General features: G+C 33.9%; 1 pseudogene; it reads right to left on the reverse strand.

Moving 5' to 3' along the window:
• Positions 1 to 558: 558 nt before the first annotated feature.
• On the reverse strand, positions 559 to 1789 carry LOC121493746 (annotated as a pseudogene).
• Positions 1790 to 13949: the final 12160 nt, after the last annotated feature.

Here is a 13949-nt window from a genome sequence, read left to right on the forward strand (position 1 = left end):
CCTCCTTCTCCTTTTCCTCTTCTTCTTCTTCTTCTTCTTCTTCTTCTTCTTCTTCTTCTTCTTCTTCTTCTTCTCCTTCTCCTTCTCCTTCTCCTTCTCCTTCTCCTTCCCTCCTTCTCCTTCTCCTTCTCCTTCTCCTTCTCCTTCTCCTTCTTCTTCTTCTTCTTCTCCTTCTAATTGGTCACTGAGACCTTTTCATTTTGCACCCAAAACTGTTGAGGATCTTGCCTGTAGACACCCTCTGAGATTATGAGATTACACTATGGATACACATGGCTCCAGACACGTGATGAGAAGCAAAGTGAGAAAAATAATGTTTTGGGTCAATCACATGATTACAGAGCTAGAGTTACCAAGAGAGTTACAGATGGCCAAGTTGGGCCTCTGTGACACTTCTAAGGAATCAGTGAGAGAACATTACCGGGGTGAGAGATGGAAGTAACTACAAACTAAGGGCCTTATCACTTGGGACCTTGAGCTTTCCATGGGAAAATCAGAAGCAGAGGTCTAATCAGCCCAATAGTGATGGAAGGACTCAGGAGCTTGTGTGCGTAGAACTTACCTGGCTATTGGGTTTCTGAAGTTCCTGCCAACAAACTTAGCCTTGCTGTCCAGTTCTTCTTTATTTCTGAGGTACTGGCAATATTCGGCCAAGTGCTCATATTAGCAAAGTGTTCCAGTTTTGATCTGCCTGGAGCAGAGCACCACCACCAGGCCAGCAATGAATGTGTCTTCAGTATCCCACAGGGATGAGACACCATGAAGCCCCCCCCCCATCTCCACCCCCCCCCCCCCCCCCCCCCCCATGCATGGGACTGGACCAACTTGCTTGCCTGAAAAGATGTCATCTCAGAGCCAATTTGGTTCAGTTTAAGCAGGAGGCAGTTGCAAGACTTCTCACCTACGAAATCTTAGAAATCTGTTTTGGGTTGTTAACTGTTGAGACCATTCCCTACCACCTAGATTCCTGTCCTGGCTGTGAACTTTTTTTCAAGCTTCCTAGTCACCTTGGTTAAGAGATGTTCTATAGACTGGGTAGTCCTTGATGAAGAATTTGTACAGGTTGGTCAGCTTGTCAGATGTGATATACTTGCTCAAATCCAGATCACACTTTCTCTGCCCTGAAAAACTCTGAGGCAGCCACGTCCATGCCAATGGCAACCTTATGAGCATAAGCAGTTATCTTGATCTCATTCTTCAGCAGCTGCTTTTTTATTCTTCAGAATGTTAGAAATAAACATGCTTCCATCCCCCATATCGGTGGCATCTTTCCCATGTTTCTCATTGATGACATTTTTCAGGGTGTGGTAAACCTCTGCTCCAATGCACATGGCTTTCTGAGGTTTGCTGCACCAAATGGGAGGATCATGAACTCCTGTATGGCCAGCTCATTGCCAACACTGTTGATCATACTCTCACTTCAAAACTGTCAGCCAAGACAGCAATGTGGAGGTACAGGGGCATCCCATTCTCAATAGCTCCAGCTTTGCAGACAGCCAGAGAAACTCCCAGAAGGGAGTTAGCATCTATTCTATCTGTCTTTATCATCAGTTTCTCAATCTTCCCCTAGTCAGGTTCTTGCTAATCAGAGTAGATGTAATAGTTTTATTGATGTGCTCACAGCCTTTGAGACACCTTTTACCACATAGCATGTTTTATCATTGTCTAGGATCTCTAGGGCCTCTTAAACACCAGCTGAGTCACTTTTGAGATACAGAGATCAACTTAAAACAGTGGGATTCCCATGAGAGTGAAAGATCTCTCTGGTCGAGATATTGAGAATAGTCATGGTTCATTTCTGGCTGCCAGATGTCATGATGGGGCAAAGAAAGAGAGGGTGTTGCAGACACCAAAGGGTGAACAGCTGTAAAGTGTGTGTGCACCAAGTTGCCCCTGAGCTCCTCTCTGTGCTGCCTGCCCCAATGCCCTTCCCTGCTCCCAGAAACCTGACCATCTTATTTTAAAATGAAAACTTACAATATAAAGTTATTTTATGTCAATAGTACCTGTCTACTCTGTCAACACATTTAGATTTGTTAGAACACTTGGACTGTAATAAGACATTTCATTGTACCTTTTCAAATACATTGCCATATATTTATTTTATTATTAATAAAGATAATAGAATTAATAGTGGGGAGTCTTGAAAAATGTAAAAATTTTTCAGGTATTTCTAGAATAAATTTCATAAATTACTATTTTCCAGTATTTTGTATAATCTGAAATGAGGTCTTTGTAAAGTATATGAATTATAACCATTTTTATCCCTGCAGCTTGTGTTTCTGTTAATGTTTCTGTCATAAAAAGAATTTATTATTTTGTTTTGTTTTTTGTTTTAAAGATGTTATTTATTTATTTATTCATGAGAGACACAGAGAGATAGGCAGAGGGAGAAGCAGGCTCCTTGCAGGGAGCCTGATGCGGGACTTGATCCCAAAACCCCAGAATCATGCCCTGAGCCGAAGGCAGACACAACCACTGGGCCACCCAGGCATCCCAAGAATTTCTTATTGTAATAGTCTTTTTGTTTAAGTTTTTTGCATCTATGTCTATGAAAGATATTGGCTATAACTATTCTTTCCATTATTGACTTCAGAGTTTGGTGTCAAGAATTGATTTACAAATTGTTAGGAAGTTTTATAACTTTTTATTCTCTGAACAATTTTATTTAACATTCTTGAAATTTCTAACTTAAATAGAAAAATACATTACGATTTCTTAAGTGATCTTCTTGAAAAGATTTCAATAATGGATTTAATTTCTTTAGTAGATTAGAATACATCAGATTTTCTATTTTGTCTTATGTCAGTTTTGTAAGTCACAGTTTTTATGGATTTTGAAAAATTGTTAAATATATTGAAATAATGTGTATATAATATTTTATTATTCTTAAATCATTTAGAATCTGAGTGGTGTCCCTTTTTAAAAATTCTTGATATTTTCAATGTGTTTTTTCCCTCTTAATAAGAATTGTTAAGGCTTCATTCATCTTAAAAATCATTACAAAGAACCAACTTTGTTGGTTTTGCTGATATTATCTACTATGTTGATATTACTCCCTTTCTATTTTATTAGTTTTAGGCTTAATTTTAGGCTTGATTATTTCCATATATATTTCATTTTGGTTTCTTTTATATATATGAAATAATATATATGAGTAAAATACATATTATAACATATAATAATATATACTATGTATATACATTCTAAGCACTAGTTTAGGAAAATCTCACAAGTTTTACTATGTCTGCTCATTTTTATTATTTCAAATTATTCAAAAACTTTTTGTGTGATCTTCTCTTGACCAATGTTTATTTAAAATGTATTGTTTGATTTTGTATTAATTGGATATTTTATTATTATCCTTTGTTACTGATTTGTAGGTTAATTTTGTTGTCATTAGAGAACATCATCTGAATAATTATAATCTTTTGAAATTTGTTTAAGCCTTGTAAATTGTGGTTAGTTTTCTGTGTACACATGAAAGTGATGAAATCTGTTATTGTTGAATGTAGTATTTTAGACATCAGGTTTGTCAATTAGGCCAAACATAATATTGCCTTTTAGATCTTTTATATCCTTATTGATCATTTGTCTGCTTGTTCTATCACCTATTGATAGAGGTAGATATTTCTACCTCATCTTTGTTCTGCTAATATTTTTAAAAATATTGTGAAGCTGTTATATTATTTTCATAAGGCATTTTATTTTGAAAACTTCTGAGTAGACTGACTTTTTATTATTACTGTAAAATGTCCTTCTTTATTTCAAATATTGATTCTTGCCTCAGTAATGGGATAGCACATTTGTATTAACTTCTTAAGTGTTGTCCTTCATATTTCACTAACTTGATCCAGGAGTTTATTTCCTAAAAATCGTCAATAAATTAAGAACAAAGAAAATGAGGCCCATAATTGCTAAATATGGGTTATGTAAAGATGATTTTATAATTTTGATACTCATTCATTCGTTCACTCATTCATCTCTTCATTTATTTAACTGGATTAATGTACCCTTTTTGTGTTTGGTACTGAGTTGAAAGGGTTGAGGAAGGGATATATTCGGCTGAGAGGGGGAGATTCTAGAAAGTTTAGAAAATCCTTGGGGAGGGGCACCTTGGTCACTCAGTCAGTTAAGCACCTGCCTTCAGCACAGGTCATAATCTTAGGGTCCTGGGATTGAGCTCCCAGTTGGGAGTCCCTGCTTGTTGGACATTCTGCTTTTCTCTCTCCCTTTGTTCCTCCTCCCTGCTCATGTTTTTTTTTTTTTTTCTCTCTCTCTCTCAAATAAAATCTTAAAAAAAAAAAAAAAAAGAAAAAAAAAAAAACTTTGGGCCAATAAGAAAGATTATAGATTTTTAAGTGCTCTATATGTAGCTTGGTCTTCCTAAAAATAAGTTTCTAAACATTAACAAGTTGATGCCAAATACTACATTTTACATAGTTTCTTCATATAATCCTTGTTATTATTATAATTAGATGAGATCATTAGTACCAACAATCAAATTGGCAATATTAGGGACTAAGGAGTTAAGTTTTTGAAATTAACTTGTATTGGAATATAGGCTAGTGTTTTAAAAATGATCAAATAAGAAAGAATATGTATATACATTTGAGCAATTTTTAAAGGGAAAATGGAAGGACTAGAAGAAGAGGTTGGGAAAATTCTCCAAATAGATATGCAAATTGGCAAAAAAAAGGGGGGGCTGAGACTTAGCAGGTGAATTTAGGGGTTCCAGCTTTCATGTGAAAGGAGTGTTAAATTAACAAAGAGATAATATAAGAGAGGAAGTAAAATCCTCAGAGAATAATTTCCAAATGCAGGAGAAAATCAATAATCTTCAATATGAAAGGCACAGATGAGTAACAGGTAGAGGAGTTGCCTCTAGGTGTTGTCTATGCAGATATGTATAAATAAACTGAAAAAAAAAAAAAACAAGGAACAAAAAGAGTTTACTGAAGTATAAGGAAGAAAGAATACTTTTTAAAAAAAATGAGAACTGAATTAATATAGAATCTCTTCAGAACCTAAAAATACTGTAGGACACTAATACAATTACTGAGGGGCGTATTTTGGATACAAAATTTAAAAAAAATACCTAGATAATTAAAGATAGGCTTAAAAATTATTTCAGGCATGAAAAGTTTTAGAGTATTTAGTTCTTATGCATCTATATCTAGGAAAATAAGTGAGATTTATTTCTATTTTTAAAAATCTAAGAAAAAGGGAACAGTATGAACTCCATGGGAAAAAAAAAAAAAGTCCTGAAAAGATACACTCTGAATATGAATCAAATCAAATCAAATACATTTGAGCAAGTGATATAATAAAAGAAGACAAAATCCATTTGTTCATATACTTGAAGTATTACAAAGTAAGTGGTACAAATTTTGTTTCATAAAGTTTTCTTCTCTTTGCAAGTTTATTTACAATACTTGCTTCTGCAACATCCATTAATAAATCATAGTATTGTAAATCTGTGTTGGACCTTAATCTTCAGAATCTCTTTACGGACAGTATATTCACATTCAGGCTAGAATAGAATGTAAGTGTTCTAAATTTTGACAACAATAACAAAATAGTTACAAATTTTGACAACAATAACAAAATAATTATATGGTTGATAGAAGTTGGAAAAGCAAGGTTACATGGAAAGGAACAGGTTAGATAATTCCATACCATGTATCATGTGGAGTTAAGGGGAAAATTCTACAATTTAAAATTTTAAACCTAACCAATGAAGATCAAAACCTTCATGAAATATTTGTAAGAGGAAACAGAAAATAAGTTGGGTAATTGTAAAAATGCGCTAAACGTTGTTTCACAGCAGCATATCAACGGTCACCACCTAATTCGGTAGGTCAAGAAATGGAAAAATGACTCTAGGTATCTGCAAATTGTTATTACAGACTCCACGTAGCTTCTCTAAGCAGGAAATAATTCCCTAAAAAAATATTACACGTCTCACAACATTTTCAGGAGTGCCAGATAGTTAATCTTGGCTATTTTACAACCAGGCAAAAAGTAGATCCATTGAATTCAGGGAGAAAATTAACACGGTGCTGGAGTTCTCCAACTCCAGTAAAACCACATGCGTCACCTATCCCTCTGCGTGTATGACTCTGAGGACTAGTGGCACCACAGATGTGCCACACAGCAATCCTGGACTAACAGGAGTCCTTGTATGCTTGCTACAACAACTATGCAGCTGCCACTCTGTGTGGCTCTTTTCTAAATCCAAATCTAATATGGAAGCGTCTAATTATTAAAAATGCCACTCACATGCCTGCATTCCAGAGGCAAGTGAGTCTCAGAAATGTAAACTAGCACCACTAAGATATGTTAGTGGCCTTTGCTTGTTTGTTTAAAACACAGAAATGTATTCGTTCATTGATTTTAGAGGCCAGAAGTCCAAAATCAAGGTATCAGCAGGGCTATGTTCCCTTTCAAGGCTCTAAGGGATGATCCCTTCTTGCCTCTTCCAGCTTCTGGTGGCCACAGGTATTTCTTGATATGACACATCATCCAAATCTCTTCGTCTTTTTTTTTTTTTTGCCTCTTTATTTTTTTTAAGATTTTATTTATTTATTCATGAGAGACACAGAGAGAGAGAGAGAGAGAGAGAGAGGCAGAGACACAGGCAGAGGGAGAAGCAGGCTCCCTGTGGGGAGCCAGACGTGGGACTTGATCCTGGGTCTTCAGGATCAGGCCCTAGGCCCAAGGCAGGCACCAAACCACTGAGCCACCCAGGGATCCCTTTTACCTCTTTAAAATTGATAATAGATATATATCATTCATCTAACTGTTCCCTAAATTTTTCCAGCATCATTAAGATTTTGACATATAACATGTGAATTTAAGGTATACAGTGTGATGATTTGACACGCATATAATTGCAAAATGAACAGCACAATAGTGTTAGTTAACACCTTTATCTCTTCACACCTTTTCTTTTTAGTGTAATTCTAATAGGTGTTATTATGAGTTAGTTTCTCATAATAATATCTTATTTTATTTAGGAAATAAGATGAAAAATGTTTTCCTCAGTAGAATTTTGTTTATTATATTCCATTATATATATAAAATATTCATTATATATATTATATATATTCATTATATATAATATATATTCATTATATATAAAAATGTATATCTATCAACATTGTAATACTTTTACCTTTTCAAATTAATAAAAATAATTATAGTTTTAATTTTCTGAATACTTATCTATGCAAAGCACTTTTCTCTTTACATTCTTCTACTTAATTCTCACAGCAGCTCTTGGATGTAGACAAAATAGTCTCACATTACTAAAAAAAAAAATAAAAATTCTTGAAAGTTAACAGAACTTTCATACACTCAATCAAGACAGAAAATAGCAGAACCAGGAGTGGAATTTAGATTTTTCATTTTTAATATCCAAAAAGCTATAAGAAAAGAAAGTTGTGATTATATTTTTTTTTAAAAAAAGAAGAAAACTTACAAAAAATTCAATATCCAACTTACATAACACAGATTTACCATTCTGGGTGAAAAAAGATATGTAGGACAATAATGAATATTTTTAAACAAACTGTTAGTGAATGTCAATATTATCAAAACTTTCATAAGTGTCTGCTAATTTAATATTGTTCAAATTTTCTTTAAAAGTAATTCTGTTCAAAATCATCTCAACTCTCAACTCTCCTACTATGTATTTACAGTTGGTTTTGTTACAATATCTAAACTATCAAAATAAAATTATTTTCAAATAAATATCTAGCTGCAGACGTATATGTAATTTATTATATACCAGTGTGTCACACCTTTCTTATAGCTTTGGATTTACTATTTTAAATAAAAGTCCTCATAAAAATTCAGCCAATATAAGAAACTTTGAAAACTGTCATGAATAGAAGACACTGGTGGTTACCAGAAAGGCAGGAGGGGGGTTGGGTGAAATAAGGGATGGGATTAAGGAGTGCACTTGTGATGAGCATTGGGTTTTGTATGGAAATGTTGAATCACTATATTGTGCAAGTGTAATATTATGCTGTATGTTAACTAACAAGAATTTAAATAAATCTTTAAAAATTCCCATGAATAGGGTTATTTTTGTATTGTATGTTTTTATGTAATTCCTTGATGACTCTGTACATTTGAAACTCTATGTAGCTTAAAAACCACTTCTTTTAACTTCACAAAAAATTATAATAACTTTAATTGCAATTTAAAATTTTTAACTAAATAAAAAATGCAATGAATAGTGAAAAGTATTTAAAAACAAGTTTCTTTGGAGAATCATAGTTTAATGTGTACAATAAAAATGTCCTAAATAGCCTCTCATCCAGAAATTGCTACTCATTTTACATTATTACTAAAATTATGCATTAATAGCTCAGTAACTTCATTGATTTTTTAAAGTCTTTTTCAAAGTTCTTGGCAACTAAATGCTGTTGATGAATAATGCAATAGTTTGCTAAAACACCTGGAGTTTCCTATTTAGGTTGGCTGTAAACCTGTGTTCCCTACTAACCGTTAGCGTTCCATCTGTTATATAAGCGATGTCATTGGAAAAGGGAATATTTTTTTCCTGTAAACTAACTTTAAAGGTTTCAAATATTGACAAGCTCTGTGTATTACAGTATGTTATTCTAAGTGACATCTCCTCTGTCACTTTTTAAAAATTATTTTTGAAAAAAATTATTTCATGAGCTCAGGGTCATGATCTCAGGGTCCTGAGACAGAGCTCAGCATTGCGGTTTGGGCTCAGTGGAGAATCTTTGCTTCAAGCTTCTCTCCCTCTGCCCTTCCCCCATAGCACACTCTCTCTTGCCCTCTCTCTCAAATAAATAAAAAAACAATTTTTAAGAGAATTATTGCATAATTCTCTTAAAGAATAAGCAGACATCTTATCCTACTCTTCCTCTATCAAAACCCAGTTTATTTATTCTGTATCACTTTATAAATTCTGATAACATATTATTTTTGTCCCTCTAGTTATTATCTATTTCCTCCCCCACCCACACACACCCAGACACATTTACACACATAACACACACATCGTCTGAATGCGAACTTCTTGAGAGTGGGACCCTTGTCTGCCTTCCTCATTGCATCATCACCAAGACTGAGCCTGACACCTTGTAGGCACTCAATAAAATACCTGGTAAATAAATAAAATAACTTACTTTCCAGCATTTAATTTCAACTAAATGTCCTTCTCAATGAATCTTAGGTAATAGCTTAAGACACAAAGTAATTAGGACAAGATCAGAGCAATTCAAGCTGAACACTGCAGTGTGATTAGTCGTAGCAGTGACTTACATGGTTATTTTAACGTTAACTACCCAAGAAGACAGCTTTCACATTAAAAAAAAGAAAAGTATTGTTATGATCTGAATTTCTAAACTAAAAGTCAAATGAGTGTATTCTAATCGTTGCACAATGTGTTATCCAATCACAAACTTTGAAGCATTGACAGTTTTAGTCTCTGGTGTAAGAAACATCGACGTAAGAAAACTAGTCATTCAGAATGAGCCAAGGTACCCTTTAGCAGAAATATGGAATTACAGTTTGCCTGAGGAATACCAGGATTGCTCACGTTTGCGTATTTAGATTAATAGTACATTTCTACAAGGTTTGCGCTATAATTGGAACTTAAGTAACATTTGTAAAGTGTTATCCGTCAGAGCCTGAAGAGACCCAAAGAGAATGTATGTCATTATGCAAAATTACTAATTAAGTACAAGTAATTTAGCAGATAATTTACATGTTCATTTTATAATAGAAATTATTTAGTTTTAGGGTTCTCTTTGTATTTCTAAAGTAATCTTGACCCAAGGGATCACAGACTGTTAAGAAGAAGTATAAATTATGGAATGAGACATATGTTTAACTGATTCATAGAGCTTTTGTTGTGGCTAATGATTCCTCTAACGGTAATTGCATAAGGGAAAACATTTTCTTTTTAAGTAAATAATGTTCATTACCTCTTAAATCTACTGTCACTTGACAACACTAATGTGGAAAAATTTCTACCTTCTTGATTAGCTCTCCAAGGATATCCAGCAGCTTTAAATTAATATTGATCAAACAGAAACCATCATATCTATCAAAATGTTCTTATGAATGTGGATGCATGAGAAAAAAAATTTCAATAGGTTCTAGGAAAGAGAAACACTTTCTTGAAATATACTGTAAATATATTGTAAAATATTAGGATGAGGAAATTATGCTGGAATGTGGGATTTATTTTGTGGTCATTGATAAATACCAGATCCATTGAGAAAATCTTAAATATTTCAATAGTAAAGATTTATAGCTGTACAGTCAAACTGTGGCCATATTACATTTACAATTGTTACCTTAACACTACCACTTGGGGGAGAAATGAAAACAAACCCGCACTCCCCAACTGACAGTTTTTATCCAAATCATCTGAAAAAGGGTAGGAACTCTATTTATTCACAGCTTTAGTACCGATATCCTAAAACAGTGCTGAGTCACGCTGTAGGTGACAACTCCTCAAGTTCTATTTTCTTTTGGTTTAATTTATTGTTGGCTTTCAAGTAACTTTTCAAAAGTTTATTGTTTAGTTATTTTATTTTTCTAATTGTTATTGGTGTATATATTTAATGTATATACTTAATGGTATCAAATTTCCCCCTCGTAATTCCTTTAGCTATACCTCAGATTCTGCTGTTTCATTTACATTTTGAGAAGTATTGCAGTTTGACATGAGTTTTCAGTTCCATCCAAGAGTTGTTTAACATTGTGTTTAATTTCTAAATAAATAAATAAATAAATAAATAAATAATTTCCAAATAGGAGAGCTTTTTGTTTTTCCATCTTGTTATTTCTAGTTTTATTGAAAAGAGTTCAGAAAATGTTCTTTGTCTTATTCTTATTTTTAAGAATGTATTAAGATTTCCTTTATGACATTAAAAAAAGATAAATTCTCATGATCATTTTCTGTGCACTTAAGAGAGGTGCAGTATCTTTATCTGAGTTAAAATTTCAATATGTAAAGTCTAAATTATTGAAAACAAATGTGTAGTACTTCAATGTATTTTCAAAATTTTTGCTCATTTGATCTGCCTTGGATCAAGAGACATGTCTCAAATTTTATTTATTATTTTTTTAAAGGTTTTATTTATTTATTTATTTATTTATTTATTTATTTAAGATACAGAATGAGTGTGGGGAAGGAGAGGGAGAAGCAGACTCCCCACTGAGCAGGGATCCCAATGCAGGAGTTGATCCCAGGACCTTGGGATCACGACCTGAGTCAAAGGCAGATGCTTAACCGACTGAGCCACCCAGGTTCCCCTCAAATTTTATTTTTATTAATTGTTTTTGTCTATTTCTCCCTGAACCTGCTCTAGTTGCTGTTGAATGAAAATCATTGCACTGCTTGCATAAAATTCATGACCATTATAGTTTCACAGATAAATATTTTTTAACTTTATAAAATTATGATTGCATCATTTTATACTCCCTTTGGTCTAAGTTTTTTCTTTCCAAATATCAAGATTTTAGCCTGTACATTTTTTTCCATTACATTTGAATGGAGTATATTGGTGCACTTTTTTTTATTTTCATCACTTCTTAAGGTTGGCTTGTTTTTTTTGACATAATTTTTAGCCAATAAGAAAATATTTTCTTTCTACTGGTGATTTAAGCCGACTTAATTATTGATATAATTGATATATTTAGACTCCAATTTCTTATATTTTTTTAAGTTTTATTTATGTGGAATTATATCAAAATGTAGTAATTTATTCTCTCATACATTTTGGTATTTATAAAGATTTGTAGTTTTAGATTAATGGTTACTTTTTTACTAATATGTTTTAGAATATTCTCAGTCTTCTCACTTTGCTGGATTCTGTCCATTATTCCCTTCTATGAGTAATATTGCATTTAACTAGAAACATTGTTTCCTCATCTCCCTTTCCCTCCAAATTCAATTTGAAGCAATGTCTCATACTCCCAGTTAATACTTATAAGGCAATTAGTGAACTGATTTTACTTTCCACATCCACTTTCAGTTTTCTAAACCACTTTTAATTGTGTTACTTTTGTCTAAAACATCAGAGCAGTCAACTAACACATGCTTTATAGGTGCTCCTTATGTTTATCACTTCTTACAAATAAATATATATTCAATGTTTATCTCCAGTTTTAATCTTATATCCTTAATTGTTTACATTTTCTAAATATAACTTTCTAGCAATTTTCCTAGGAAGGACTTATCGGAACAATATTCACTGATTTCTGTCATATTCTTAAGCTTGTCCATGGCCTTCAGACTAGAAGATCAATTTAATCTTTTTTTTTTTTTTAATTTTTATTTATTTATGATAGTCACACAGAGAGAGAGAGAGGCAGAGACACAGGCAGAGGGAGAAGCAGGCTCCATGCACCGGGAGCCCGATGTGGGATTCGATCCCGGGTCTCCAGGATCGCGCCCTGGGTCAAAGGCAGGCGCCAAACAGCTGCGCCACCCAGGGATCCCTAGAAGATCAATTTAGATAGTAGATCTTTTGATCAAACTTGTTTCCCTTAGGATCTTAAATGAATTGTATGGTTTTCTGGCACAAAAAAATTGCTGTTGAAAATTGTAATGTCAATTGGATTCCTTTCCTTTGTAAGTCAGTAAATTTGAGTAATTGGCTTTATTTTGTTAAATAATTCATGAATCTCATCTAGCAGATAGGAAGAAGTTCCAAAGAGTTTTGCAAAATGGAAGGGTTTTAAAAGCAGAAAGAGGGCAAGACAAGGAAAATAGTGTATTTTGGGGGGGGCATGGTCACCTTCCTTTTGGGGATGGGAAGGTCTATCAAGTGGATAGCCACACTAGTGCTCCATGATAATTCCACATCAGCTGGTTAAAGGCTATAATCCTTGGAGAGGCTGAAACTCCAGTTAGGTTAGGTATTAAGTCTTGGTTTGCTGATGGTGGGCTTAGCACTAGTGACTCCATTTTTGACCTGTTGTCTCTTTTTTTAGCAAATTCCCTTTTTTGATCAGACTCTTGGCCTGAGATATGATCAAAATTTAAGGCTTTAGCTTCACTCTCAGCTATTACTCTGTAGTTCTTGTAGCTTTTACTGATCTTCTGTATGATATTCACAAGTCATGATGTTTCTTCGCAGACTCTCTGTGTGGTATTCACAGGTTATGACTTCAGATTCACAAATTTAGTCGTTTATTTTCTTCATTCTTTTTTGAAATTCCACTTTTAGGAAGACCATTTGCTTGGTGGTTCATGGTTGTGAACAAGCATTTAAAACTTTTGAGAGGTGGCCCCAGTGGCTCGGCGGGTTGGCGCTGCCTTCAGTTCAGGGCGTGATCCTCGGGACCCAGGGTCGAGTCCCACGATGGGCTTTCTGCATGTAACCTGCTTCTCTCTTTGCCTGTGTCTCTGCCTCTCTCTTTCTGTGTCTTTCATGAATAAGTAAATAAAATATTTTAAAAAGTTGTTAAAACTTTTGAGAAAATACAATGCCTTTAGGAGATTCTGTGATTATTATAAGTAAGATAATTCTCAATGTCTGGAGTGTACTTTGGAGCCATGATGCTCAAGACCCAAACCAATGAAAATCAAGTAAGTAAAAAGACCCCCTCCCCCAAAGGAGTCCCCTTGTTAAGCCAAGTGGCTTGCTCAATCGTCTTATATGACCAAATATCTACTATCTCAGAAATGTTAATCAAGATGCAGCAGGTAGTGTTGGCCAAAGCACAGATACTTCACTGCTCAGCCAAGATAATCAAGGGCTATCCTAACATCAAGAGCCTTGACCAGAGAGTCTAAGGATTTTTGTTGGCCAGCTATTGTTCTAGCAGCAGATTCTGCAATATTTTCAAGAGTTAAGGAGTGGTTCCTGATCATAGTCTTTAAATTTATACCTAGCCGGAAAAGTAGAGCCAAAGGAAATGAATCCTGAATCATGAACTCCTCCTGG

The sequence above is a fragment of the Vulpes lagopus genome, chromosome 6, assembly GCF_018345385.1.
Source record: "Vulpes lagopus strain Blue_001 chromosome 6, ASM1834538v1, whole genome shotgun sequence".
Taxonomy (NCBI): domain Eukaryota; kingdom Metazoa; phylum Chordata; class Mammalia; order Carnivora; family Canidae; genus Vulpes; species Vulpes lagopus.